This window comes from Adiantum capillus-veneris, chromosome 27 (assembly GCF_014529385.1).
Source record: "Adiantum capillus-veneris isolate H3 chromosome 27, ASM1452938v2, whole genome shotgun sequence".
In the NCBI taxonomy this organism is placed as follows: domain Eukaryota; kingdom Viridiplantae; phylum Streptophyta; class Polypodiopsida; order Polypodiales; family Pteridaceae; genus Adiantum; species Adiantum capillus-veneris.
This window is the reverse complement of record NC_140957.1, coordinates 118,090,373-118,107,273: the sequence shown is the minus strand read 5'-3', so window position 1 is coordinate 118,107,273 and position 16,901 is coordinate 118,090,373. Positions and strand designations below refer to the sequence as shown.

At 41.1% G+C, this 16,901-nt stretch overlaps 1 pseudogene; it reads right to left on the bottom strand.

The window, feature by feature from the left end:
- Positions 1 to 10,167: 10,167 nt before the first annotated feature.
- LOC147422634 (uncharacterized) lies at positions 10,168 to 15,701 on the bottom strand (annotated as a pseudogene).
- Between the last annotated feature and the right edge of the window lie 1,200 nt (positions 15,702 to 16,901).

Sequence of the window (16,901 nt, the reverse complement as noted above, 5' to 3'; positions counted from 1 at the left end):
GAGTGTCCTATATACTACATGGAAGATTGTTGGGGACAAGTCAAGCCGGTTTATCAAGCTGCTGCTCTCGCATCCAGAGGTCAAAATATCAACACCCAGGCTAGGAGGCCACCTCTTCAATGCTACGAGTGTGGTGGACCACATCGAGTAGCGGAGTGCCCTATTAGGCTGCAAAAGAATGCTGCACAGATGCAAGTGAATCAAGGGAGCACGTCTGCAATGCCAATACTCACATGTAATCGTTGTGGCATAGATCACTTGATTGCCCAATGCCCCTATAACCCAAATGCGCCTAAAATCACACCCCTGAATTTGGTCGAAATTGCTAGTGTGACATCGCCAATACCACCCGTCGCACCCGCTTATGCGATTACACGGTCCATGCTTCAAGGGCCAGGACATATCCTCGAAGAGAGAGATACCGCGTCAGTTATCCAAGCAAAGAAAAAGAAGACACGAAGGAAGAAGTCGCAGAATACGGAAAATTCAAAGCCAAGTTCCAAAACAAACATAGGAACAGGAGATGACCCCGTGTATATGAATGACCTCGAGGATGATTCAGATTCAGTCGAGACAATGGAGATTAGAACCAATACCACAAAGGGAAAGACCGACAAGGAAAACCGTAACATGGAACCAAATGAAAACCGAATGAGAGAAAACCATAAAGAGCCTCTGAAAACACCACAAGTGTTTCCAAATCCAATCCAAGACCCCCAAGATAAACCGCAGGGGCAAAAAGGAAAAAATCGTAAAAAGAAGATTGGGACGTATCCAAACCCTGTAGACGAGATTAAGCAGGTGAAACATCTAAGAGGTTTAGTGGAGGAGACTCAAAGGAAACTAGAACCAGAACCCATGCAGGTCAAAATTCATGACACAGTGTTTCCCACGCAAGTTCATCCACCCCACATGAACCATAGACCGTTAGCCATATCTAGTATCATCCAAGAAGGGAGTGAGGACAGGACATCAGAAAGTGAGCATACACCCTTCTTGTTGGAAAGGATGTTTAACGAAGGAATACCTGATCCCATTGAGGAATATGAGATTCCATCCTCACCAGTTCCTAGTCAAGGACCTACACCCTGCAAAACGCCAATGAATGTTGCCAAACTAGTGGACTTCATGTCTTCTGAGGTCCGAACCACGATCATAGCAAAGCTGTATGGAGATCCTGAGTTATTCCTTGCACTTCGAGCATTCCTTAACGGAGAGCTACGAACGGGATTACCGCAGTTTGCGCAACCAAATAGGCCTGACTCGATTATGATTGATGAGGAAAATCATGTGCAATCACTTGACTTAGATGGACACGAGTCTGTGATCGAGGTACCCATTAACGAATTAGGGCAGTATTTTGAAGGCGACGAGTCTAATGCGACCCTACCCATCACTACCAAGGGATTAACTATAAAGGGAATTCTTGATGGTGGTGCGGGAGTTAGCATCGTTACAAAAGATTGTTGGGAATCCATGGGAAAACCCCGCCTCAGTGTTACTAACATTGTGGTAAAGATGGCAAATGGTACCATAGCCAAACCTATGGGGATGCTCAAGGATCTTAAGATCAAAGTTCTAGGACACAAGGTACGACATACGTTCATTGTAATGGATTTCTCTAAACACCTTATGTCATATGAGATGATTTTAGGACGACCATTCATGAGGGAAGCACAAATGGTTCACGATTGGTCTAAAAATCATGTCTATTTGCAATTCCAAGACTATGTCCTTAGAGTGGATTTGGTGACTGGTAAGGTACACCCCTTAGGGAGTAAAACCATTATTGATCATCGCTCTGACACCACAGTTCACTCGGCCCCACTACAATATTGTTACACTTGTAAGAAGGATACAGACATTGGCAAAGATTCTCCTTACATGGATGTGTTACCGGGTATGACGGAATCAGACAATGTGGATTGGGTCCACCTAGCATCAACCATAGACACTTGGGGAAATAGGGGGACGACCTGGGTAACACCTGAGGGGGATGAAATGCCTATACCCTTAAATATGCTACAAGCAATGCATATCGCTTTCGACAAGACTCATCCTAATGTAACGAAGAAAACATACAAGTGGGTCCCTAAAGCTTCTTTAGTGACCATAGCTAGTGCTAAAAAACAGAAGCCTTGTAAGAAACGTACCACTCGCTCCAAGAAAAGTAAGAAAATGTTGCGATGGATCCCTAAACGACTATTGGAAGCCCAAGGCTACTATCAAGGAAATGATCAAATCTGGGTGCCAAAACGTAGATTGTGCTCTTACCTATCACCTGACCCAAGTGAGCCCAATCCCGTAGCTCCAAAATGAATCAATGATCGTGGAAAGAAAAAAATCACAGAATGCTACACACCCGCTCCCGAGCTAGTTTGGGTACCAAAGAAAGAACGATTTGTTCCACCTAGCTCAGGAAGGGGGGAGTCCCATGAAGATTCTAGCTCATCATGTAATACATCCATAGAGGTAAAAGCTTCTACACAGTCTCCATCTATAGTAGTGGACCTCTATGAAGCTACAAAAGAATCCACACCTCCCAGTGTTCAAGAATCACCTAATGAACCACTTCAAGTTCGATCCTGGGAGAGTACCTTACCACCGTTGCAACTCGACAAGGCACCTAGGGTAATAGCAAACTACTGGCAAAAATCCTCACCTATTACCAACTGGAACAATTGGTTTCAAAGGGTGACAAGCTCATTTCAAACGGTATGATCTACCCAAGGAAGGGGGGAGTGTTTGTGGACAATCCATTATTCACTTGTTTCCCTCTCAACCTTTTTCCCTGACCTCTTAATCTCCAATCTTGGGGAATGTACATATAAAGCTTTATACTCACAAAAAAAAACAAAAAATAAAGAGCAAGAGCAATTAGCAAACGAGTATGCACATTAAAGTCAAAACATTGACTCAGACCTACACATGTCACATTTGGTACAGTGAAACAGAAACCTATGCCATAAAACACCTTTGATCCTCATCACTTGAGTGATGGAGGGTAGGTAAGATTAGTACGATAGGAGTGTTTCTGTTTTAGAGTTGAGTGATTAGCAAAGATCTCTTTTCCCACTAATGTGCCTCCTGGAGGTATTGTTTGTGTTTCCTAGTGTGTACAGGAGCGTATTGCTATTGATAGGATTTGGATCTTCATGGAACCTTCAAATCAAGCGCGACCATCAACACAAACAGGTGTTTCTTGTCCATTAGCATTGGCTTTATCTTTTTTGCATCCATGTTTGTCTGCTTTGATTGTGATTGGTAGCATAATATTCAGCGCATTGGCTTAGTATTCAACATTTAATTCAATGCAATCTTTTGTCATAATCACTTGTTTAGAGGTAAAAATCAAGCAGTCCGACTAAGCTAGTTTGACCAAGCTAGGTATTAGAAATCTTCTCTTAATACCATGGGGAATGCCTTCCTAATAAACAATGGTTACTTAGGTTCTTAATCCGATTTAGGCAGCATTGTATGAAATGTACTAGGGCTTTCTAGTGGGCTTAACCCTATTGACCTTTAGCTTAAGTATTATAAAGGGAGTTTACTAATGTGATGAGCCTGGGGAATGTAACAGTGTTATATGACCCCCCAAAGTTACAAACTTTAAATGCTGAAAATGAACAAACAAAAAATCAAAGTGCCACAATGTAAAATTTTAAGCTGGAAAAGAAATCTCGGCTTGATTTGGTACTTCACTCACATGTATTGCCTATGGTACTAGAGCCCTAGAGGTTCCCAGTGTGGGCGCTTTTCCTTGAAAAGCAAAAAACCCAAGGCATACAAAATAAGCACACACATCATAATTGAATCACTGTGAAAAGACCTTGGGGGGTCAAAGAAAAAGTAATCAGTCAGGCGATGATTTCATGAGAAATTCCTTTTATGGTAGCTTAACTACAAAGTCTTCTAGGTATAGCCTCTAGTCAGCCCTCGAACATGAATACTTGGCTCTCACGATTAAACAACTTAATTGACCACAGAAAATTAAGAAGCTTACCCATGGTATTAATATTCGATCTCTAGTGCTTTTCGACCGTCAAATTAGCGACCCCAGACTTGTTTAATTTTTTGCCTTTACATCTGTTTATGCATTTGATTACATTGCAATTTAATGTTCATTGCTAACAAATTGTTTGAAATTCTGTGACCAATCAATTTTTCTACCTAAAACTGCATATGCTTTTTAAGAGAATGCAATTACTGTGCCAATGTTGTTTGATTTTGCAGTGACTGAAGAAGGCTAAGGACATTCATCTCAAATGCTCTTCCACCTCGACGAACCAGCTTCAACTCAATAGCTTCCGAGGACGGAATCTACATCAGGAAGGGGGGCATGTTAACCCTCACGGCACACGGACACCGATCACCTACGACGGACGTGTATTATGTATTTGGTAGAGTCAGGTACCGGGCTTGTCGGACCAATAGGGAAAGGTAGAGTGATCGCCGATGAGAGGCGCACTTTAACTTGGACATTCAAGGGATTAGTTGGTTAAGCATGGGCGCCCAAGTGTGAATGGGGTGAGCTCCTATAAAAGCCAACTAAACCTAATTTTTACTCATTCTCTCATTTGTGCAATTGAAGAGTGCTCTTGCTCCATCTCCATCTTCTTCTTCTTCTTCACCTCCTTGTGTGTGTGTGTGAGAGAGAGAGAGAGAGAGGGAGAGTGTGTGTGCGATCGAGCATTACGAAGGCACGACGGCGGCGAAGCGGTTGAGCGCGGCACGACTGCAGCTTCTTCTTCATCGCGGCGAGGAATCCACCACGAAGGCGAGCGTAGAGCGGTGAGTGACACACCCTTTGTTTTCTTGAGCTTGCTAGTTTAGGCTTGTTGTGTGCTTGGAGCCGTTTGTGGCTCGCATACGGTGTATTGGCAAGTCCCTTGCTTCGACAGTGCGGCAAGGAGCGCACACACCCTCATGCTTTACATACAATGTGCTTTCTATTGGACTATTACAAAAGCCTTGTTTGACCAAATGAGTGTCAGCTTTCTCATACCAAGCACGAGGAGATTGCTTCAACCCATACAAAGCCTTGTTACATTTGCACACTTTGTCCTCTTGTCCTTTCTTGACAAAACCGCGAGGCTGCGTTACATAAACTTCCTCAAATATGTCACCATTCAAGAAAGTAGTAACAATGAATGATTGATGTACATCCCAATCAAAATGAGCTACCAATGCACATAGAAAACACACAGTAGTCTCTTCATAATCTATGCCTTTTTGTTGTGCATAACCCTTTGCAACAAGTCGAGCCTTATGGCGATCGATCTCACCATTCGGCTTGCGTTTCAGCTTGTAAACCCACTTCATACCAATGGCCTTTATGCCAGGAGGGAAATCACATAAATTCCATGTGTCATTTTCTATAAGTGCATCATATTCTGATTGCATGGCATCCATCCAATTTTTTGAATTTTGTGCTTCATCAAAAGACAGAGGCTCCTCAGCATCATGTAAGCTAGACACAGCCTAAGCATAACAATCTGATGCATAAGATGCATGGCGAGAGCCTGAACGAGTACAACTAGACAAAGGTGCATCCAGTTTATTGTCACGCAAAGTGTGCACCAGCCATTTTGGCATACCTCTAGCCTGCTCATTTTCAGCCCTTTCCTCATCAAGTACATCATGTAAATCTGCATCAGTAAATAGGCTGATCTATAACATTTTTAGAAACCCCCATAGGCTATACATTTGCCTCATTGGAACTTACATTCGTATTTCCACCATTAAAAGAGTCAACAAAGTGTCATAAAAGTCTTGTGAGCTTACATTACTGTCTCTACTACATGACAGCAAGGGCTGAACAGAATCTTCCACAAACACTACATCCCGTACCAGAATACATTTTGTTTGCAGATGATACAACCTGTAACCTTTGCTTTCAACACTATAGCCAACAAAAATACATTTGACAGCATTATCATCCAATTTTCTACGCTGTGTTTGTGGCACCAAAGCATATGCCAAACAGCCAAAAACACGCATTTGCTCAATAGAAGGCTTTCTATCATGCCATGCTTCATATGGAGTAATAGACTGCAAAGCTTTCGTAGGACACCTGTTTAGTACATAAGTGGCACACATGATGGCCTCAAGCCAAAAAGAATGTGGCAAAGCTTAACTTTTTGACCATACATCGTGCCATTTTCGTAAGTGATATGTTTTTTCTCTCAGCATTACCATTTTTCTGAGGTGTATAAGGCTCTATACATTGGTGTTTTATCCCGCGATTAGCCAGAAATGCATTGAATTCATGAGATATATACTCCCCCCCTCGATCGGAGCGGAGGGTGCCCATAGTACATTTCGAGACATTTTCATCCATAGCCAGAAATTATTTGAAGCACAGAAAAACTTGGACTTCTCTTTCAGCTGAAATACCCATTCATGCCTGTAGTAATCATCAATAAAAGTCACGAAGTAAAGGTAATGTTGCATCTTACCCAAAATATAGCCTTCACAAACATGTTTGACTGGTGCTTCAAGAGGCGGCAAAGAAGCTATCATATCAGATTTTTGCGAATGCAGCAAACTGGCAAAATTCAGATGACCAAAACGTGCATGCCAAAGTTTTTCATCTGAAATAGCCCTTGAATCTGCAACTGCATTTGCAAAATTTTGTCCACACTTATCATACAAAGTGAGCTTATACAGCCCACGGCACAAAAGCCCAGATGCAACGATTTCATCACCAAAACTGAGATCATGAACTGCACATCTATCATCCACAAATTTGACTACAAGTCCAAGTCTAGCAAGTGCAGATACAGACAAAAGATTCTTCTTGATCCCAGGTATATAAAGTGCATCAACAAGTGCAAATACAGACAAAAGATTCTTCTTGATCCCAGGTATATAAAGTGCATCAACAAGTGTGATAGAACTTCCATTTGCAGCAGTAAGCACAATCTTTCCAACTCCCTAAACCGGATAAAAGGCATTGTTGACACAAGTGACTGAATTCCCATGAGGGATAGACTCGAGAGAGGTGAACAATTCACAATGTGAGGTAATGTGCTTTGTAGCACCACTATCGAAATACCACACATGTGAATCTGTAGCAACTGACAAGCATGCATCGTGCACAGTAGGATTGTAAGTGCACTCTGTGCTGGAAGCCCATTCTGCATCAACATCAACATTACAGTCTCTTTTTACAGAAGACTCAACATTGGCTGCATTTGTACCATGCATGTTTCCCAGACTCATTAGTGCGGAGTGGACATGAGAGAACGATCAAAGCAAAAGCTCGTGGAGAAGACATCACTAACAAAGAATGGGAGTATGCATGAGGCTGCGTACCAAAGGTAGAGTATTCATATACCTAAACCATATTATATACTTTTTTCTTGATTTTATCTTGTAATTAATAAGATATTTTCCTTTTTTGTAGTGCCTATCCTTTAACTCTGTGTGGTCAAAGGGTCGTCACTTTTGTACGTGCCACATTGACGAGCATAGAACCACTATGGACTGTGGCATCATGGGCAACTTTGACACAGATGGTGATGAAGCTAGGTATTGTGGAACTATTGAAAGGATACTAAAAATTAATTTTAGAACCTTTCATACCATCATCTTTGAGTGCAAGTGGTTTGCAAATGTGTCTAGACGACATGAGAGTGGCATGACATGGTGGACTCTAGTGTGCATAACACAGGGAGGTACGCAATTGTGAGCAAGTGAGTGACTACCTTTTTAATTCTTATTTGATTGTAACATTAATTATACCAATGTTACTCACTTTGAACTTCTCTTTTATAGGTCATCTATATCCCAGCAATCCACCAACCAAAACTTTGATTCGTAATTCCCGTAGCACCTTGGGGGAGAACCATTTTTTCCACTAATGAAATGGAGACCATCTTTGACCCTCTTCCACCTCCTACTTTAGATGAGGGGGAGACAGAGGAGAGGGAGATCGATAATTCAAGTTTCGTGGCCGCAAGTCTTAGCGAGGATGATTGTCATGATCATGATGATGATGATGATGAGATGGAGGATGAAGAATTCAAAGATGATGAAGCCAACACATCCACAACGACAATTCTATTCTCTCTTTATTGATCTAGCAGCCATGGGCATAGAATTGGACGACGCTTCTTGTAGGGATCTTTTGGAAGATGATTCATAAACATTTTGTATACTTTAAGTTATGAATTTTTTTGGTCATGTCATCCATTCATCTCTCTCTCCCCCCTCTTCCTCTCTCTAATTTTGTGAAGTGTAATGGAAATGGCCTATGAACTTTGAGAATACCAGAATAAAGAGAATTAAAGTGAGTATTTTTGTGAGATTACTTTGAGAACATAGAGGGTGAACTTAATTGATGGTAGCAACATAAACATAGTACTTAATTAACTTGGCATGAACAATAATTTTGCTAGAGAGAGAGTATTAGAGAACATGACAATAGTTGAGGACTGGATTTACTTGGAGCCGGTCCCCCCTCCAAAAGGTGTTTGTATTATAGATTCTTCCATCAAGAGAGACTTGTTACAATACAATCTTTGTGTTCCTTGTGACCTTGGTGATGCTATGAAGATGGAAAGCTTCATGCATCACGAGCTTAACATAAACTTTGTAAAAAGCATTAACTATCCCAAGCCTCAGTCCCAAGTCCTCAAACACCTTTGAAGGTGGAGAGAGCTAGCAGGGAATGAGGGTAGGGAAGAGGAAGATGAATCATCCATATGAAAAAGAAATAGTCCCTCACTTATGATCACTCTTCTTGCTTCGCACAGCATAATAGCATAATAATGAAGATGAAGAAGATTGCAAGCTTAAGCATTGAAGTATGGCTCTTGGTTGGATTTGCATTCCATTGCCAAGAGTGTTGGTGTAGGCCCTCTACTTCTCAACAAGCTTGGAGAAGGAGATGGAGCTCTTGCACTTTGCACTCCACAGAATGAGAGAATGTGTGTGTGTGTGTGTGTGTGTGTGTGTGTGGAAGAGTATACCCCCCTCTCATGCTTGGTCCACACCTCTCTCTCTCTCTCTCTCTCTCTCTCTCTCTCTCTCTCTCTCTCTCGCTCTCTCGCGTATTATTTTATTATTTCATTTAGACATGTGTCCTCTTTTTTCTCTTTGAGAGAAAGAACTTAATTATTTACTTTTATGTATATAAATTCTCATTGGAGCCCTTTAAAACCTATCCAATATCATTCAAGCACATCATGAGGGTCACATGTGGGGGATCGTTTGAACATGTGTTTTTTATGCTTATGAAGTCATTTGGTTGAATTGAATCCTTCAAGGACTTAGTCAATCAAGCATGGAAACGTTGATGCCTCTTGAGAGTTGTCTTTGAATTGAATACTTCAAGAACCATAGTCATTTAATCATGTGATAACACCTCAAGATTTTGGGTAAGGTTCCCACTAACACTTAGCAAGCAAACAAGCACCTCATGCTTGGGTAGGATTCCCACCTGAAGGTCGGCCCTAGCTTGCCAGGTCAAAGCACTTTTGAACATTAACTTTTGGAGGTATATAATGAAGCTAACCCTACGGTCTTTAAGCTCCATTTGGTGGCATTTCTCTTTAGCATACCATCTCTCATTTGGACCCCTTTTAACCTTGGCCCCGTGTTGAGATAGATCCATAAGCACATGTCTACAGTCTAACCCTTTTTCTCGTTTATTCTTCCACATTAAATGATCAATTTAATATGAGAATCATCTGGGTTGGTTAGATATTAGATTTTATGACATGAAGCATGCTAAATTATGTTAATCAAGTGATAATGATTAATTTAGTTGAATCAAGTGTAATCCCACATAGCTAACTATTGTTCCATGTTTTCATATCTTTTTTTTCAAATTTGAAATTTTCATATAATATTCTTTAATTTTTATTAAGGGGGAGGAAAACACCAAAATTTAAGGGGAAGGAAATGTTTAAGTCAAAATTTGAATGTTTAGGGGCTAAATTGGGCTTCAGGGATAAACGCGGCAATTTTTGTGGCAATAATAGAGGTAAATTTTGCAGTAATAAAGCGAAAATAAACGTGCTAATATTTGAAATTAAATTCCCTCCCCCCTCCCTCCTCCCCCTCTCCAGCTGATTTGGACCTTCTCTCTACAAAATGCAGTAAAAGACCACGGTAAACAATTAGAGATTTTCATAGTGTAATATGGTAGGCTCAAAAGTCTCAAGCATAAAAACCTATAAAGGAATCATCAAGGCCCAAACTGCACTCCATTATACGTATATTTTCCTTATGAGCATACGTGGTAGCCACTTGGGCCTCTAAAAGACTATCAAGAGCATATATCCCTATAAAGAGGCACAGGAAGGCTTTGTACACATTATCGGCATCTGCATGCACATCATGAACTATGAGAGAGCTCTTCACTTGAACAAGAGACTTATCTTCATTGAGCAAACTCTCCAAATCATCAAAGTTAACCTTGCTAGATATGCATACATTAGCCAGAGGTGAAATAGGATAGACATCACATGTCTCGCATAAGAGATCATTAAAAAAAAACAAAGTCATCATATCTGCCATCAACATGGCCCTCATCCTCTAAGACCACTTCAACTTGGCTCACGCTGCTACATAGAAACCTTGACTCTACGCTGTCGTGCCACTCCGCTTCCACGATGGAAAAAAGAGTAAAGAGAAGCAGAAAAAGTCTATTTGAAGCTCACACATTTATTGAGCAGTGACCAGGGCTCAAAAACAAGCAAGGAGATCCAAAAAGTGTATGCTTTATGAGGCCTAAGCGTCGAGATTTTATGCTTGAAGAAAAGGTTTTACATGTGAAAGAGCTCTTAGAACATATAAGGCAACTTGGGTAGAGGAAGACATGTGGTCAGTGGTAAAAAGGAAAGTGTATGGGAGACTTCACATCTATGCATGAGGGAGGCCGAAAAAGTCATATTCTGAAAAATTTCTGTAAAACATGTTTCTGGTGAAAACGGGCCAGGCCAAGAGAAGGAAAAGGGTGTTTGAGCATTTTTGCGTCTCACGCACAGAGGCTAATTCTGCACCGATTAGGAGGTATTGAAGTTTCCGTGCTCTGCTGTATTAGCGGGGAGGAAGCCATAAGCTTTGAGCACCCTAATCCTAAGCCAAGCTTCCATAGCCACTCTAATCCAAGCTTCCCTAGCCCACTCTAATCCAAGCTTCCATAGCCAATCTAATCAAAGCCACCATAGCCCACTCTAATCCTACCATCTCTCTCTCTTGAAGCAACACGAGAAGAACGAAGGAGAGAAATATTATCAAGGCAAGCTTGGCAGGCCAATTAAGGTAAAGGGGAAATCATATCAACATCGATCTCAACACTATCATCATCGAGATAGTTGAAGTGTTATTTTCTCTATTATAATCTGAATTAAGGCAGGTTAAACGGATGTATGGAGCTTAAACTCCTTAATTAACATTTAACTAAAGCAACGTAACTGTTAATGATAATCAAGATTCAGGATCTTGTTCAACCTGTTAATTTCAAGCTTTGTTACATTCATTGTGTCTGCTGCAACTGTCTTCCTCACACCTCTCACAGCCAGAGGCCGCATGCCTTCCCGGCTCACCTTTCGAACACAAATCCCCCAAGATTCTTGGTGAACCCGACCCCGAGGAAGTCACTTATCAAAAGACCCCTATATCACGTGCGTTCAAGAGGTCATTAATAATTCCCCAATATACATCCTATACTTACACTGTGAGCCTATTTAAAAAACCCCCACCCCCCTCTGTATGTATACATTTTGGTCTTTTAATAATCCTCTCCGGTTAACTCACGTGATATCATACACATTCTAAAAAGTGACCGCCCTGGGAACTGGACGCGAAACGAGCCGAGGTGGGAGGACAAGATGGAGATTCCAGCAAAGTTGGAGCAGTTTATTGAAGATTACAACCTCAATAGATATGATAGAAATCTAGCAGCAGCAGATCTGCCAAAAATGTTGGTCTTAGTTCAGAGATGTTTGCAAGAAGTAAAATCTATGAAGATGAAAGATCATATTGATGATGCAGTGGAGATGACACTTGATGCTGTACATGAACAGTATGGAATTTTTCAAGGACATGATCGAGATGGACTCCTTGCATGCTATAAAGCGAAGATGACGAGCCGAGGAATATCAGAAGATCGGATGATTTTGAGTTTTGAAGAAGTGGTAACCTCCGAATTTAAAGATAAGGTTCGAGAACTTGCAAAAACATATCCCACACAGTGGGACTATTTTGCAGATGGGTTTTTTCACGAAAGCTCAAGGATTATCGAGTTGGCAATGAAGGAGATTACCAAACGAATCCAGATTGTTTTCTATAAAGATGAAGGGGATCAGATGCAGTTTCTCAACTATGATGAATTCTGGGAGCATATTTTTGCAAGAAGCAAAGCCAAAGAAAATGCTGAGCTCGAAGTAGCAGATTCAGTTTCAGAGGAACTTATTTTGAGCAACGAAGAAAAGTTAAACGATGAATTTAATGTTGAAACAAAATTATATGAATTTTTTCCAAAGATTGCTCGCATGGATGCTACCTCCAATAATGGTTTCGGTGAAGACATAGACTATACAACAAGTGGTTTACAAGCTACTGACCTTGATATGGGTTATTCTGAAGGAGTTTGTCAAGCAGATGAGCTTCTACATGATATGACTGAAACTATTTGCACTATAGCCGAGCAGGACAACATGTTTGTTGCAGATGAGTGCATAAACAAAGCTATTATATACACAATAGCTGATGAAGTGACCAAGATTGTGGACCCAGCACAAGATGAGCCTGAGGATGTCAATGAACCTATGATTGCTACTAACCATATGTTTGCAGATGCTATTATCATGGAAGAAGATGCCATAATCGATCATTTCTTGTCTAGATCTGAAGGAGATGGTTATGATAGTACAGAAGAGCTTTCTAATGTGTGTACCTCTTCACAGGGGGTGCCAGATGAGCCTTTGCAGTTCTATGATGTATTGCTAAGTAACATGGATGCAGATGAGAAGGCAGAGAATTATATGGATGAGTATGAAGATTGCTTAGGTTATGCTGATTATGAACAATATATTGACATGGATTTTACATCTATGCTTATATACGGGCTGCAAGAGGAGCCAACACCTAAAGCTTTGTTGAATGTTGGGACTTCCAAGGGTGATTTTCCCAAGAATGTTATGGATGAAGATCTTCAAGATAAAGCTATTATTCATTATCAACCTCAAAAACCAGGTAAAAATCTCTCTGATGATACAAGTCCGGGAAGTCCTAAGGTTTTTCATGATGGCTATGAAGCTAGAAGGGGTGACGCTGCTAAATCATCCCTGATACAGCATAAAGTGCACAGGATTTTTCATTTTCTTGGGTAATGTGCCAAATGTGGCTAGATTTGGATACTATTCCTAGTAATTCTTATGTCAATGATGTCCTGGCTACCAGTAAAAGGGAGTCGGAATTCTTTAATTCTTGATGGTAACGACCTTAAGTTATCAAATTTGTGAGATGTGGCTGTTGCACTATGCTTCAGGAGAAGCTCTAATATATTGCGGAGGCCAACAATGCTATGTGATCTTAATGGTATTTGATCCAGGAGATTCGACAACTCTTCAAAGGCAGGTTCATTATGGATGGGTATTTTTTAGTATATATTGTGGTTTCTTTTTGCTAGATCCTGGAATAGCATATTTGGAGCAGAAATTCTTGAAGTTGATTGATACAGGATGTGTGTGCTTATGTGTCTATTATGCTGCTCCACTATTGGGGAAATTTCTTATTATCCCATTTGATCCTGGGAGCTATTGAAGAGCAACTTGCAGATTCAGAGATATCATTTATTTTCCCGTAGCAGGTTACCTGCCAGTAGGTTTTATTTTTGGATTTATGCTATCAAGAAAAGAGTAGTGGATTTTGTGGTCAGTAATCTTATATGGCTAGCTTCCAGTTGACATCTTTGGACAATTGATAAAGTATCTTCACATCTTTTGAGTTGGTTCTGCTACCAGAACTTGAAGTAAACGACTTGATGGCTATTCCGTGTGCAGGCAGAGTAAGGCATACTTGAGCTTGACAGGGTTCCCTAAAGCGAGCTTGATGGTCAAGTCGTGTGCATCATTAACTGGAGCACTTGAATCTAGCGAGGTTCACTAAACAAGTCTTTCATAATTGAATGCTTCGGAGACACGACATACATGGTTCAAAGATTTGCGATGGACAACTACCAAATAATTGAGCTACACCATTGATGATATGGTTTAAGCCTTATTTTTTTTTACATATACTTACCAGTTATGTGATCTTGATGGCAAGCGCTTAAGGTGATTATAGCAGATATAGGTTGAAGACCGGTTGGCACAGACCAGAGGCTGTGCAGGTTCAAAGGGGGTGGATGTCGTGCCGCTCCGCTTCCACGATGGAAAAAAGAGTAAAGAGAAGCAGAAAAAGTCCATTTGAAGCTCACACATTTATTGAGCAGTGACCAGGGCTCGAAAACAAGCAAGGAGATCCAAAAAGTGTATGCTTTATGTGGTTATGAAGGCCTAAGAGTAGAGATTTTATGCTTGAAGAAAAGTTTTTACATGTGAAAGGGCTCTTAGGACATGTAAGGCAACTTGGGTAGAGGAAGACATGTGGTTAGTGGTAAAAAGGAAAGTGTGTGAGAGACTTCACATCTCTACATGAGGGAGGCCGAAAAAGTCTCAGTCTATAAAATTTCCATAAAACAGGTTTCTGGACAAAACGGGTCGCGGTAAAGAGAAGGAAAAGGGATTTTTGAGCGTTTTTGCGTCTCACGCAGAGAGGTTAATTCTGCACTTATTAGGAGATATTGAAGTTTTTGTGCTCTGCTGTATTACCTGGGAGGAAGAAAAGGTTTTACATGTGAAAGGGCTCTTAGTACATTTAAGGCAACTTGGGTAGAGGAAGACATGTGGTCAGTGGTAAAAAGGAAAGTGTGTGAGAGACTTCACATCTCTGCATGAGGGAGGCCGAAAAAGTCTTAGTCTGTAAAATTTCCTAAAACAGGTTTCTGGTGAAAACGGGCCACGGAAGGAGAAGGAAAAGGGCATTTTGAGCATTTTTGTGTCTCACACACAGAGGCTACTTCTGCACCAATTAGGAGGTATTGAAGTTTTCGTGCTCTGCTGTATTAGCGGGGAGGAGGCCATAAGCTTTGAGCACCCTAATCCTAAGCCAAGCTTCCATAGCCACTCTAATCCAAGCTTCCCTAGCCCACTCTAATCCAAGCTTCCATAGCCAATCTAATCAAAGCCACCATAGCCCACTCTAATCCTACCATCTCTCTCTCTCTTGAAGCAGCACAAGAAGAACGAAGGAGCGGAATATTATCAAGGCAAGCATGGCAGGCCAATTAAGGTAAAGGGGAAATCATATTAACATCATCATCATCGATCTCAACACTATCATCATCGAGATAGTTGAAGTATTATTTTCTCTATTATAATCTGAATTAAGGCAGGTTAAACGGATGTATGGAGATTAAACTCCTCAATTAACATTTAATTAAAGCAACGTAACTGTTAATGATAATCAAGCTTCAGAATCTTGTTCAACCTGTTAATTTCAAGCTTTGTCTACATTCATTGTGTCTGCTGAAACTGTCTTCCTCACACCTCTCACAGCCAGAGGCCCCGCGCCTTCCCGGCTCACCTTTCGAACACAAATCCCCCGAGAACGCTCATCACATCTCTGATTCCTCTTGGCAACATATGCTCTGCAAGAGAGAGAAAGGCTTGAACTCCCTCTTGTTGCGGCTTCTTATCAAGATGTATACCTTTTATGAGATAGAAATCTCCTCCGTTGACTTCCTCTACTTTATGAGTGTCGAGAGAGGTGGATTTTAGCATTGGCTGCTACATTCTTACTCCTTAACTTCTCATTGCCTTGATCCTGCTTAAAGCCTTGTCAAGTACATAGACCTATTGGGAGGGATCCATCAAAACATCCAGGTCATCAAAACCCCATTCATCATTTATAGACTTGCTCTCCTCATCATCCAATACATTTACAACTTCTGAACCTGTTAAAGAAGCCACAAAGTTCCCATCCCCACCAGCTCACACATAGACATAACATCCTCTTCAGCAAACACCTTGTCTACTATAGCCTCAATCTCTATAGCCACCTATTCCTTGATAGAAAATGATTTCCCAACCCCCTGATTTGGCAAATCTCCTACTAGCTTGCAACATCCTTTTTTGAGTGCACATGTTCACTCGTCACACCATCAATTAAGGAAAACATGAACTCATCCCATACATTTTCAAACTCCAAGTTGGCATTAGAACTATGCAAAGGGAATATTTTTTCATCCTCTACACATGATGACACGCACTCCAAGGCTGTATCTCCATCAATTCCCATAGAGTCTGCTATCAGAGACACCTGTCCACGGTCACACACCAACTCTGGAACCTGATGCACCTCCGCCTGCTGATCATGGCAAGGCTGCCCACCCTCTTGCTTTGGTAAACCAGCATCCAATACCAATTTGAGGTCTTCATTTGAAATAGGTACACCATTTGGATGTTTACCGTCCTCTTCATTGTCTTGCTCTTCTCTTGTATGCGCTCCATTGGTGCCTGCACTTAAAAGTTCATTGGAGATCTAAAAATTTCCCGCACAAACCAAGCTTTTGTCGCTCCAATCAGTCATAGATTCACTTGCATATCCACTACTTTTTGTAGACCTTGATGACTCTTCACTATCCAACTGCACCTTTGCTTTGATGGTTGATCCCATGAACCTTTTTTGGTCTTCACAAAAGGCTAGAAGTAGAGCTAGCTTCTCTTGGTACCAACTTCTTTGCTCTATTGCTGGGAGGTTGTAGTAGAGTTTCCATGCAACTCCCCGAAGCCCTTGCCACACATATTTTTCCTTTTCTTTGTATGTGTAGATCTACAAGTCGT